Source organism: Ammodytes marinus (genome assembly GCF_949987685.1).
Source record: "Ammodytes marinus genome assembly, chromosome: 14".
In the NCBI taxonomy this organism is placed as follows: domain Eukaryota; kingdom Metazoa; phylum Chordata; class Actinopteri; order Uranoscopiformes; family Ammodytidae; genus Ammodytes; species Ammodytes marinus.
In genome coordinates this window covers 13,110,403-13,124,192 of record NC_137218.1, presented here as the reverse complement: position 1 = coordinate 13,124,192, position 13,790 = coordinate 13,110,403, and positions in this window count along the sequence as shown.

Here is a 13,790-nt window from a genome sequence, read left to right as displayed (position 1 = left end):
TTGTGCTTTTTGTTTTCTCCCCCTCCCCTTCTTCGCGTTAGCGATTTAGTGGTTATCCCTCCGGGGATAACTTTAAGACACCCTTTGGTCCGCACCTGTGTCCCAAACCCTCCCCCCAGTCCTCACAGAATGAGCAGCCCAATGCAGGGCACAGCGGACCCCACTAGTGCTGACAGTTTTGAGGTCCATAGGCAGGCAATTTCTGCTCAAGGAGCCATGTTGGGCTCACACGACCTAACCCTACGTGCCATTGTAGAGCAACAGGCCTCGCAGGACTGCATGCTTCGGGAGATACTGGCCCGTTTACAGCCACCTGGGCCAACCCCTACCCAAGCACAAGCACCTCCAGTTCCACCCCATGACCCTTTTGTAGGCCAGGAGACCAAGCTGGCAACCCCAGCCCGCTATGACGGGCATCCAGGGAGGTGTAAGGGATTTATAACCCAATGCTGTTTAGTTTTTGAGTTACGACCCTCTATGTTTAGCACCGACCGAGCCCGGGTCGCATATATAATATCCCTTCTTTCGGAAAAGGCCCTTTCATGGGCTACAGCCTTGTGGGATAGGCAGACTCCAGTCTGCGCTGACGCGCCCCTCTTCATGGCGGAGATGAGGCGCGTGTTCGACCACGATGTTAGTGGCCACGAAGCAGCCAAACGCCTCCTTAGGTTACGTCAGGGCTCTGCAAGCGTTGCAGAATTTTCAATTAAATTCCGGACCTTAGCTACGCAGTCAGGTTGGAACAGGGAGGCTCTAGTGACCACTTTTAGTCATGCCTTGTCTGAGAGAGTTCAGGATGAGCTCGCTTCCCGTGAGGTTCCAGATTCACTTGAGGATTTAATCTCATTGGCTATTAGAATTGACAACAGAATTCGTGAGCGCAATAGAGAGAGAAAACAAGCGTACACCCACCAGATGTCTGAGGAGTTTAGCATCCCTTGTGAAAGACCTACCCTGCCTGAAGGGTCCCTTAACAATGATGATCAGGAACCCATGCAAATAGGACACGCACGGCTTACTCCCGTGGAAAGACGGAGGCGTATGAGCAGTGGCGTGTGTCTATACTGTGGGAGTGTGGGTCACTTCATTCGCCAGTGCCCCTCAACGCAGAAACACAATAAGCAGGGAATCAGGGTAGGCGTGTCAGACCTTGGGGAGGTCTTGCAGAGTCGTAATAATTCCCCTCCCGTGGTCAGTAGTTGCACCCCTTTGCCCTTTGAGTTATTATGGGATGGACACTGGCGCACCTTCTCTGCATTTGTTGATTCAGGAGCAGCAGGTAGTTTTATGGACTCAACCCTGGCCCGAAAGCTCAATTTACCCATTTATGATCTTCCTTGTCCACTCGCAATTAATGCAGTGGATGGGCAACCATTGGGTAGGGGTAGGGTTGAGAGGGTCACCTGCCCGATTTTCATTCGCATTGGCAATCACACGGAAGAGATTAAGTTTTTTCTTATTGATACACCTCAGTTACCCCTCATTCTGGGAAACCCATGGCTCAAGGAACACAACCCTCACATCAATTGGAGGACTGGGAGGGTGATGAGCTGGGGTCCAAACTGTGCATCTCACATGATGGAATCAGACTCGGTTCAACTCCAACCTGTTGGATGTGAGCCCCCTCCTGCCACAAGTGCCTCTGTCTCAAAATCTCACAGTTCAGTAGGCCTTCCCTGTGCTTCCCCCAGCGACCGCCTGACTCTCGGGGTTATTGAGACCTTGACTCCCTCTGATTCTTCGCCCTCTGTGTCTCTTCTTGCAAATGGGGTTCCTGCAGAGTGCGCTGAACTTAGTGAAGTCATTAGTAAACATAAGGGCCGTCCACGTTCAAAAAATCAGAGGCTAAATGCCTTATCTCTACGATTCCAGTGTTCTGATAGTGACAGTTCTCCAGAGCCCATTGTGCCCCTTACCCACATCTGTGCCCCACTGACTGGGGAGATTGACACAGTGGTTCAGGGGGCTCAACAGCAGGAGCCGGACCCAGGAGGGGGGCCCCAAGGCTGTCGGTATGTTCCGGCACGAGTGCGATCACAAGTGCTTGAGTGGGGCCACTCCACACACCTCACAAATCACCCCGGTGTTCGTCGCACTATTGGTTTTCTCAAACGGAGATTCTGGTGGCCCCGGATGGGTAGAGATGTGAGCGAGTTTGTGGCAGCTTGCAAAATTTGCACCCGAAACAAGACGTCACAACAACATTGCCGCCCAGCCCCAAACTATCGGGTGGGTCAGAGGGTGTGGCTCTCCACAAGGGATCTCCCACTGCGGGTAGAGTCTCGCCAATTGCCGCCACGTTTCGTTGGTCCCTTCAGGATCATTCGAAGGATAAACCCCGTCAATGTTCGCCTCTTGCTTCCTCGGTCCATGAGGATTCACCCCGTGTTTCATGTTTCCCGCCTCCAGCCAGTCTGTTCCGATCCACTAGCCCCTCCAGGGAGGCCTCCACCCGGGGTGGGTGGGGGGTCCTGTTGGAACGTCAGGTGCCGTTCCTTAGAGGGGTGGTCCTGTGAGGAAACGGAAGGTTCTCCGTGAGAATGGTGACTGATTCCCTCACTGCAATCTGGTGTGTGGCACTGATTGGCTGATTGGACCCAGGTGTGAGGAGATGATATATGCCCTGAGATCCCAGTGCTCTGTGCTGCTCATTATCTCACCTTCAGAGGTAGTGAGAGGTTGTTTCAAAGTGCTCTCTGTGTTAAGTTTTTCTAGTCTTCTGTTTCACTTGTGTGTTTCCGTTCAGCTGCTTGGCAGCGGTGGTTTAGTTTGTGCTTTAGTTTTTCTATATTAAAAGGTAGCCTGTGTGGCCCTTTCTAGCCTTGTGCTTTTTGTTTTCTCCCCCTCCCCTTCTTCGCGTTAGCGATTTAGTGGTTATCCCTCCGGGGATAACTTTAAGACACCCTTTGGTCCGCACCTGTGTCCCAAACCCTCCCCCCAGTCCTCACAGACTGAGCTAACTAATCAAGATCATGTAAATGCAGAGTCAGGAAATGTCACGAGTCAAGTGAGAGTTTTGTATGGAATGAATTCAGTCTCGATATTAATGAATGCACAGAGAAGGATTCACACTTGTATTTTGTGATTTATATATAAATGACTCTCTTCTCACAAATACATTTCAATGCACACACAAATGAAAACCGTCATATATAAATGTAAAATAAATCCATCTATAAGAAAAACGTTTCACAAACACATTTCCGATCCACACACAAATTTGTATTGTTTTAAATAAATGTTATATAAATCCATAAATATATTAATTTAAAAAAGATTTGCAATTTTCATCAAAAATGTGTTTGGATGTTATTACATTTATATACAAACTGTTACATTTGAATTTACAAAATGCTTTTAATTTGTGAACTTCCTTGCATTCATGTGTGAATTGGTCTGTATTTGTGTGTGGAATTTTGAGACTGCCCTGAGGTCGCTGGTTTCACAAATGTGTTTTTTTCAACCAGGAACTACCTATAGCCAATCGGATGTCTTCCTCGTTTTCAGCCAATCACATGAGCGCAGTCTCACAAGGGTCCGTTTACGCCCAGAGACAGAGGACGGTACGGTACGGCACGACTGAATGAGCTCAACCTCAATGCATTATTTTTAAAACTGCCATGGAGTTGTTTTGCTGCAGTGGACCACGTTTTTGGTGAATCATAAACGAGTCACCAAAAATTCCAGCATTTGCAGCGTCCATTTCTCCAAAGAAGAGTTTAGTAACTTTGGCTAGAAGGCTGCTGGCTTTGCAGAGCGGCTATGTCTAGCTGATGCCTGCTGGAGCTGCCTTTCTTTCCTTCAGACTTCACCGACCCCGTGCTGATTGCCGATCATGTAAGTCACTTATCAGCTTAGCTGTACATTACATTTTACTGTCTCATTAGCTTTAGTTATGCTACTACAGTGTATTTCACTCGTGTGTGTTGCTAACATTTAGCCCTAGGCCCAGTGTTTGAAGCTAACGTAGCTAACGTTGTTATCATAGTAGCCTACTACCAAATGTTTATTTTTAGCATGTCATGCTAGCCACCTTGATGACAATCACACAAAATATAACCACTGAATTAAGAATTATATTATACCCTAACAGAATATCTCTGTATTACAGCATTACAGTCAGCCTGTGCCAGAGTGAATGCCAGTGTGTTGAGGGCTAATGCGACATTGAGCCTGAACCTCTCATCTCAACCCGGGACCCTGGAAGACAGACGATGTGACCTACACCTGCAGTACCATGGAGAAGAAAAGGAACAGTGGTATGATGAAGAATCTACTCATGCTAATGTAGTTAAAGATATCATAAACTGCATATAACTCTCTGTATATTCTATTTGATTATTTCACTTAATAAGCTTATTGGGTGAACAAGCACACTGCATTTATTCTTCTCATAAGGACTGTTTTCTTCAGTGTCATCATTGTAAATATATTCAATTTCTTCTTAAAAGCAGAAACAAGGTTTTACTCAAAGACATCTTGAAGCTCAGCCCACTGTACCAGACCTCCAACTTGGAAATCTTCAAGGTGTTGTCCAGGAGTGTCCTCTGGTTGTCTCATTTTCATACTTTGGATGCAGATCAGGTACTTATGAATACATATGCTAATCTTATAGTGTATGTATAATAAATGCCCAATAAACAATTAACAAACAACATATTGTACTTGCAGGTGTTCCCGTGGAGAGTGCCAGACGACGACAGTAACTATTAGAAATTGTATATCGCAGTTTGTAACATAGGTGTGCAGTAAATAATAAATGTATTATACCTCTGAAATCTCTATCTATATTCTGTGATGGCTTACCTTGGCTGAAGGAGCATAAACTAAATTACTTTTACTATGAAAAACATTGTTGCTGTACCAGTGCATGTCCCTTTACAATAATACTTTCTCCAGGTCAGGAACGAGGTGCTTCTGGAGCATCCAAGGTGCAGGACGCTTCTTCAAGGCCTTGAACCAAATGTTTCTCAACCCTTATGCCTTAGAAGCTGCTCTACGTATATATAGGGAACATTATGGAACCCTGCCTTTGAGAGGGAAAGCAGCTTACTAGATAACTCAATATCCATCATTCTTCAATAATACTGTATCTACTATTTGAAAATGCGTCATCATTTATTACACTTCAATTATATTATAATTAAAATAATTATTTTAAAATGCATAAATACACATGCACACAGTGTTGAATGAAATATGTGAGGCTTTATTTAAAGAGTTTGAAGTCAGTAGGTCTTTGAGCAGGACACTTCCACAAAAACACTTTGTCCTTTCTCGTCCAGTTCTTGATAACTGCAACACAAAAGCACAGTGACAGAAAATAGGTAAAGGTTTGCTTATGGTTAACACACACAGACCTGGCTAACTGTTGTCAAATGATCTACAGTGGGTTGCAAAAGTATTCAGACCACTTGAACTTATTTTACAAGCCACACTTTTCAGTTTTTTTAATTTATTTAAATATAAAAAATTTAAAACTATGTATCATCACATCACAATTATAAGCAATGCTGTGTTGGTTTATTACATGAAATCCCAATAAAATAAATGTACGTGTGATTTATCCATGTGGAAAGGTATAAGGGGTATGAATACTTTTGTGAGATTGTGAAGATGCACTTCGAGATGTCTTTGAGTAAAACCTTGTTTCTGCTTTTAAGAAGAAATTGAATATATTTACAATGATGACACTGAAGAAAACAGTCCTTATGAGAAGAATAAATGCAGTGTGCTTGTTCACCCAATAAGCTTATTAAGTGAAATAATCAAATAGAATATACAGAGAGTTATATGCAGTTTATGATATCTTTAACTACATTAGCATGAGTAGATTCTTCATCATACCTCTGTTCCTTTTCTTCTCCATGGTACTGCAGGTGTAGGTCACATCGTCTGTCTTCCAGGGTCCCGGGTTGAGATGAGAGGTTCAGGCTCAATGTCGCATTAGCCCTCAACACACTGGCATTCACTCTGGCACAGGCTGACTGTAATGCTGTAATACAGAGATATTCTGTTAGGGTATAATATAATTCTTAATTCAGTGGTTATATTTTGTGTGATTGTCATCAAGGTAGCTAGCATGACATGCTAAAAATAAACATTTGGTAGTAGGCTACTATGATAACAACGTTAGCTACGTTAGCTTCAAACACTGGGCCTAGGGCTAAATGTTAGCAACACACACAAGTGAAATACACTGTAGTAGCATAACTAAAGCTAATGAGACAGTAAAATGTAATGTACAGCTAAGCTGATAAGTGACTTACATGATCGGCAATCAGCATGGGGTCGGTGAAGTCTGAAGGAAAGAAAGGCAGCTCCAGCAGGCATCAGCTAGACATAGCCGCTCTGCAAAGCCAGCAGCCTTCTAGCCAAAGTTACTAAACTCTTCTTTGGAGAAATGGACGCTGCAAATGCTGGAATTTTTGGTGTTTGGTGACTCGTTTATGATTCACCAAAAACGTGGTCCACTGCAGCAAAACAACTCCATGGCAGTTTTAAAAATAATGCATTGAGGTTGAGCTCATTCAGTCGTGCCGTACCGTACCGTCCTCTGTCTCTGGGCGTAAACGGACCCTTGTGAGACTGCGCTCATGTGATTGGCTGAAAACGAGGAAGACATCCGATTGGCTATAGGTAGTTCCTGGTTGAAAAAAACACATTTGTGAAACCAGCGACCTCAGGGCAGTCTCAAAAGTCCACACACAAATACAGACCAATTCACACATGAATGCAAGGAAGTTCACAAATTAAAAGCATTTTGTAAATTCAAATGTAACAGTTTGTATATAAATGTAATAACATCCAAACACATTTTTGATGAAAATTGCAAATCTTTTTTAAATTAATATATTTATGGATTTATATAACATTTATTTAAAACAATACACATTTGTGTGTGGATCGGAAATGTGTTTGTGAAACGTTTTTCTTATAGATGGATTTATTTTACATTTATATATGACGGTTTTCATTTGTGTGTGCATTGAAATGTATTTGTGAGAAGAGAGTCATTTATATATAAATCACAAAATACAAGTGTGAATCCTTCTCTGTGCATTCATTAATATTGAGACTGAATTCATTCCATAGTTTTGAACCACAGAATTATTTCACACAAAGCCTTATCTGTAGAAAAATGGAACCAAATGTACTTTACCAGCCTTGAAAGACCCCTGCACTCATTTAGCAACGCACTGCGACCAGGTTTTTACCAATCAGTCATCCACACAGGCACACATTTCCATATCCTTGCGATCTCAGAGGACTATGATCAAGGTGGATCAGTGAGTGGACAGTTCCAAATTCAGATGAAAAAATGTCTGGAGTGGAGTTCAATTTATTTTCATCTGAGCATAGACGGAAAGAGTAAAATTATCGTATTTTTCTATATAAAACCATGCTGGAAACTGTTATTCTGCAAATAATCCACTTTAGTGGCGCAGTGGGTAGAGCGCATACCATATTGGCTCAGTCCATGTCGCAATGGACCTTTACTGCATGTCATCCCCCTCTTTCTCTCCCCATTTCCACTCTATCTCTGAATCTTCAACTATCAATAAAAGGTTAAAACACCTTAAAAAATATATTTAAAAAAATAAAAAAGTATTACATACAACACTGGCATACTTTCAGTTAGGTTGTCTTTGAGTGGCACATTTGTTCCTTTTTTGCATAGACAACTTTTGAATGCACTGTATCTGTGTCAGTTCCTCAGAAACACAAGAACTTCCCTCCAGACTCAAAACAATCACACAGTGAGAAATGCATTATAGAGACAACAAAGATGCCAATTCATCGTAGTGTTTGTTTAGGTAAAAAGAAGGCCACAAATCGTGATTTGCATGTAGGGTGCTGAAACAATCAGGTGATTGACAGAAAATCATCTGACAACTGTTTTAATAACTGGTACATAGATGAAGGCATTGATTAAACAATAATGCCAAATAATGCCATGTCCAGTTTGCTATATCACAGGCATTGCTGCTCTTCTCTTTTTATTATATTGGAAATTAATACTTTGTGGTTATGCACTACCTGTTCAGAAAAAAAAGCTGTCGGCTTTCTTTAAAAATGTATTAAACAACAGAATAAAACTATCAAATCGATAATTCAATTGACATTAGATGCAGCATTTTTTGTATGGCAGCACAGAGATCAGTTCTCCAATGTTCAAAACAACCTAAAGCTAAAAAAAAAGAGGGCCCACTTTTGAAAACATTGCTCACAGCTGACAGCTCCATAAAAAAACTTTAATTTTAATGTACATTTACAAATAAAAAAATTTGAAATATAAAGAAAAAATAAACCCTTAAATCACAGTTAATCAGTGCCCAGCTGATATTGGTCATGGTCACTATGAAGTGGAAAAAAGTGGAACTAGAGTTGCATGACAGGGAAAAAGAAAAGAAAAGGTCAAAACTTTGTAACCACAAGGCGCACAAAGACCATTGTTCTGTCAGAGTCCTCAAATGTCATTCACAGAACATCTGAATGTCAACTTCTCTTTCCTGCAGGAACACGTGCGTTGGACAGGTAGCCGGTTTCTAACAAACAAGAGGATGGCAGAACAGCAAAGTCCAACAGGTTCCTGATAGTGACCCTAGAAAGTATAAACTCAGGTTATCACTGCTTTTTTAACCCTGTTCAGTTGACGATGAGGGACTGTAAAGTTGTTGTGTTATGATTGGGCAGTACGATAAGAAACACAAATTTAGTTTTTTATTCTTCTTTCTTCCTATTTCAACAGAGACCCTAATCTATGTATGCACCGCAGAATTCTGTAACATTTTGTGCTGTTTTCTTGATAGAACATACTTATAACCTGTATTTTTGTCTCATGCTGTCGTCTATCAGAGTGAAAGACGTGATCTTAGCCTCCACAGTTAACAAATGTTTTACAAAGTAAAACCTTCAGGATGGGGTTGTTGTGCACTGACTTCAGTTTTCTTGCGTGTTTCTTCAACATTCCTGTCCTCTCTCAGAGTGTCCTGATTATTCTGCAGCTCTTATCATGGAGCTTTGAGCTGTGTTTAATGACTTAATGAGTCTTCAAAATGTATTTATCTGTGAATATAGATAAACCGGAGCAGTTGTGAAAGACTAACTGTTTATGTCATAAGATGGATAAACGATAAACACTGTCTAACCTTATCGTATTGTCAGGATACTGACGGCAAATCACGCCTGTCAAGTTGTGAGCGTGCATGACAAAAACATTGGTTGTATTTTTTATTTATAAACCTTTCTCTAAATGAATTATCCTGAGCAAGGCTTTTCCTGAATCCCACTCAATTGAGACAAGAGAGGCAAGGCAAAGGTTTATAATGATTACCAGAAAACAATGGAAGAGAACCAATTAACTAAAAACTTAAAATATTTAATTAGTTTGAATATTCACACTGTTGTTCTTCAAATCTTTATATTTAATTGTTTAGGTTGAAAACTGCTTCTGCATACTTTTCAAATACATCTTTTTACAATGACAATGAATAGGAGCTCAATTTAAATCCTTTTACTCCACCTTGAAGTACAACTGCTTCAGTACTTTCAGCTGCATACGTCACACAATTGTAACTATTAAACTTGTCCTTCAACAAGGACTGAGCACTTAATGCCCATAGACAGTAACTCACAACTGACACTGATTAGACCTCCACCTGTTTGAGACCCATTATAATGTATATGTTGCATTTTCAGCAATGTTTTGCATTCCATTTCAGCTCTCAACATTAACATTCACACAAAAAAAATTGTCTGAAATCAACCTTTTGTAGTTTTAAATTTGGTATTATAATTGACTTTATTAATAAAATGGGTTGTGTCATCATTCCAGATGTAACTTTTATAGTGTAAAGACTAGAAGAAAAACTCCATGAGTGAAGTATGTAAGTAAAGTCAAGACACTACGGTCTGTGCAGCATGAAGAGGCTGGACTCTCAGCTTAAGTACACATTGAAGAGGTTAAACCACAGGAATTAGGGATGCAAGCTCAGCAAGTCTGTCCACTCTCAACTGAAGAACAAGTTAAACTTTGAAACGGTCACTGTTACTGCCAACCCATATCTATGTAGATAATAATTTAGTTCCATTTACATTGAAGCAAATCTTGTCTGTTATGTCTAATTTGTCCCAGTTTGTTTACAGTTTTTTTCGATCGCTAAACCACAGTGGGCACAACTGTAGCTCAATGTGCAAAACTCTAACTACAGTCTGCACTACCAACAGTCATTGGAGCTGAACAGTTCACTTCACCTGCAAAACAGGTTCAGTGCAGCAAACACTATTAGGCCTATCACACCAAAAAGAACCATGAGCCAGTTCCGGGCTGGTGCTGGGGCCAGTTCAAAACTGGTTACAGCCTTATCCCAGTTATGAACCGGTTGGTTTCACAACGACCAGAGCCAGCCATGGAGCCGGCAAGAGAGCAACGTCATGACGTCACTGTAAACGTGTGTGTACGTCGCCCGACACCGCTGCTCTTGTGGCTAATGCTAAAGCTACCGCTAGCTTTAAGCACAACAACAGCGGCGAATACGTCTTATTTTTACACGTTTAGGCTCTCACTTTGTGTGTGTGTATGTGTGTCTCCGTTTGTCGCGCTGCTCGGCTCAGTGGGCTCTGTGTTTATATGTCCATGCTGTGAAGGTGCTGCCTGCTTCTGCGTTTACTTTCATGTTACTTCAAAATAAAAGCCAACTCAAGTTTGTCCAATGAAATGCTAATGTGAAGCCAGTGAAATGCTTTTAATGTGAAACCTCAGCCTTAATACTCTATTTGTTTAACAGTAGCTAACTTAACTGCTGCGCGCTGATCTAAAGATAGTGTTTTTTCATATAGAAAGCTGTGTCTCTGGCATTACCGGTGGTGACACAAGTTTATTTTGCTAAAAAAAACGGCACATTGTCCCGCACAAACGTAGTCTTTGTCCCACATCTGGTGAATTGGGATCTGGTCACCCTACTTTGCAAACAGGACCCATACAGCGTATTTTCGCCGGTCAATTTGATCGCTACGTTCGGTAATTATGTTAAGTTTACGTCTCGTAGTAGCGGTGTTTTTAAATATGGCGGGCATGAGGTTTGAGTTGGTCTGGTTGGTCAGGATAATCCCTCCCCCGGCCGCTGGCGCAAGCAGTTCTTACCTCAAACCCTGCTCAATCCTGGGGTTTGAGTTGAACCGGTTTTTACAGGCCGGAGCCGGTTCTCTGGCGTTGTGAAACCAAAACACTGGTTCTAGCTCCGAACCAGCCCGGAACCGGCTCCGATTTTGCTGCGGTGTGAAAGGCCTATATGAACCAGCCTCATTGAGATAACACACACTGTCACTCAGAACCTGCTCAGAGTACAAACACTATAGCATCAAACCCCAATACACAAATTACAAACTTTTAATCTTTACAGTTTGAATAATTTGAGTTATTTGAGTCACACAAATAATATTTTCTTTGATGAAAGGGTGAAATTATTTCACATGAAATTGTTTATTTTATAACATAGCTACCAGTTTTTTTAGGAAAACTAAAATAAATGAAAATCAGAAGTTTGCTTCAATAGATACACATTTTGTATATTTTATTGAAAACATTTCCAAATGTAGTATTTATCTGTGTAAATATTCTATAATTGTAATACAATTCCTGTAAGGTTGTCATTTACTGTAAGGATGCAACTCTGCTGTTTGTTTGCTGGAAAATTCGTATTACAGATGCAACTTTAGATTTTTGCAGATTGGGTTGCACTCTCAACCCTGCCTCTCTCAATGCGAGACCATGATTCTCAACAGGGTCTATCAGTGTTGCCCTTACTGTATTTCATCAGACATTACACATCCTCCACACATCCACACTCTCACTGCCACTCTTCTACCTCCAACAACCTGTCTTCCTTGGTCCATTTCCAAAAAAATATATATTTTTGAGCTTTCCCTTTATATATGTTCACTAACAAGTCTAAAACAAGACATCTTAGTGTTTCAGTTGAAATTGCAATCCGCAGTGTTTGAAAGGCATTCATTCTCTTTTTTGAATGTGTGGTTTACAGTTGTGGCAGCAGTGTGTTAGCATTTGAAAAAAGTGCTGGAAATCCACATTGTTGTGCAGGCTGTGGTTAAGCCATGAGATAAGTGTGTAGAGTTTTGAAAATTGCGTTTAAGCAATGAAAAACGAGCTACAGTTTGGTCCGAATGAACTGCTGCTCTGCACTGTTGTTAGAGTTTTGCACTTGTCGTTCCAGTTGTGCCCACTGTGGTTTAGCAATCGTAAAAAACTGTAATATGTGGTTTTAAGAATCACTGGAGTTGTGACACGTAATCAACAGAATAACAAATATACTCATCCTCCATTCCCTTTTCTTTTCTCAGTTGGGTTAGAACCATGTCCTCCCCCGGGCCTCTGTCTCATGCCATCACTATGGTGACAGCTCAGCGTGCTTTATCTCAGCAGACACGTCTCCCCTAGCAATGAATGCTTGGAGACACACAGCAACTGAGGCGCAGGTTTTCTGAGTCTGTATATACTTATGCTTAGTTTTTATGTTTCTTTACATGACAGGAGCCACAAGCATGAGGGCAAATACCAACTGCATTTATCACAAACCAAACCAGAGTGATAGTGAGCAAGAAACAGGTGCAGTGCAGGATGAAGAGCACCTGTAAATACATTTCCTTTTAGCCTTAAATATATTATAAATATTCAATTATATATGTACAGTAACAGTGGGGTAAACAAGTCTGACCATTAAAAAGTTTCAATATTTTCACATTAGCTGTTGTTTGGTCTGGCCATGCAAGGCTAAAACTAACTTAACTCCTTACATTAAAACACTTCTCAAGCATAGGCCTATAGGCTATCTAATTTTTTTCTTTTTTCAATTTCAGTGGGTATTGACCTGCAGCTCTAATTGGCGGATTGATGTTCAACTAAATACAAAAGCCCTGTAACCCAGGTGTTCTCAAACTTTTTCTGATCAGGGACCCCTTACATGCAGGGAAATTCCTCCAAGGACCCCTTGCTATCGTCACCGCGAATAAGCCTCCTTATAACAACATATTGTTATGAGTAGTCTACATTCAGAATATTTATACATCAAAACCTACATCATCACACCAGTATTCCTTCACCCCTCCCTTTATTATCCCTTCTTCTTCTTCTTCTTCTTCTTCTTCTTCTGTCCCCCTCTCTTCCAGAAGATGTCTCAGCTTATTTCAATGTTTAAACTTAAAACAAATATACAATATTTAATAATATATAGCAGACTTTAGTTTGAATCATGCTAATATCACACACACTATATGCTTTTAGGCAGAGTCTACTTTTTATTAAAATCATATAAGTGCTTCAACTTAACTTTGAGTGCAACTCAAATGCAATAATTCTATAACCTGCCATTAGGCCTGGAGGCTGAGAGGTTTCGTAGAAAATTAAATATGAAACACATATACACTGTGCTGTTGTACAGTGGACAATAGAATATAATGCAACAGTAGTGCCCAACATAGCGAAGGATCGTTAGCTTTTTCTGAGAGGACAGAGCAGCCTGGTGAGGGAGACAGATTTGTTTTTCTTCTACAAATGGCTCTACAAGACAATGAAAGGCCTGATATTTTGCGGCAGGCTGCCCTTACAGGAAGCAGCTCTATGCTCGCAATGCAGAAAATAAATCATTTTGCTGGGAGTGAGAAGGTGTAGCCTACATTGTGAGACTATGGCGCCATCTAGAAGTTCAACGAAGCGATGTATTTATTTTGACCTCTGGTAGTTTCTTCAGTATTGACCAAATGCATTAATT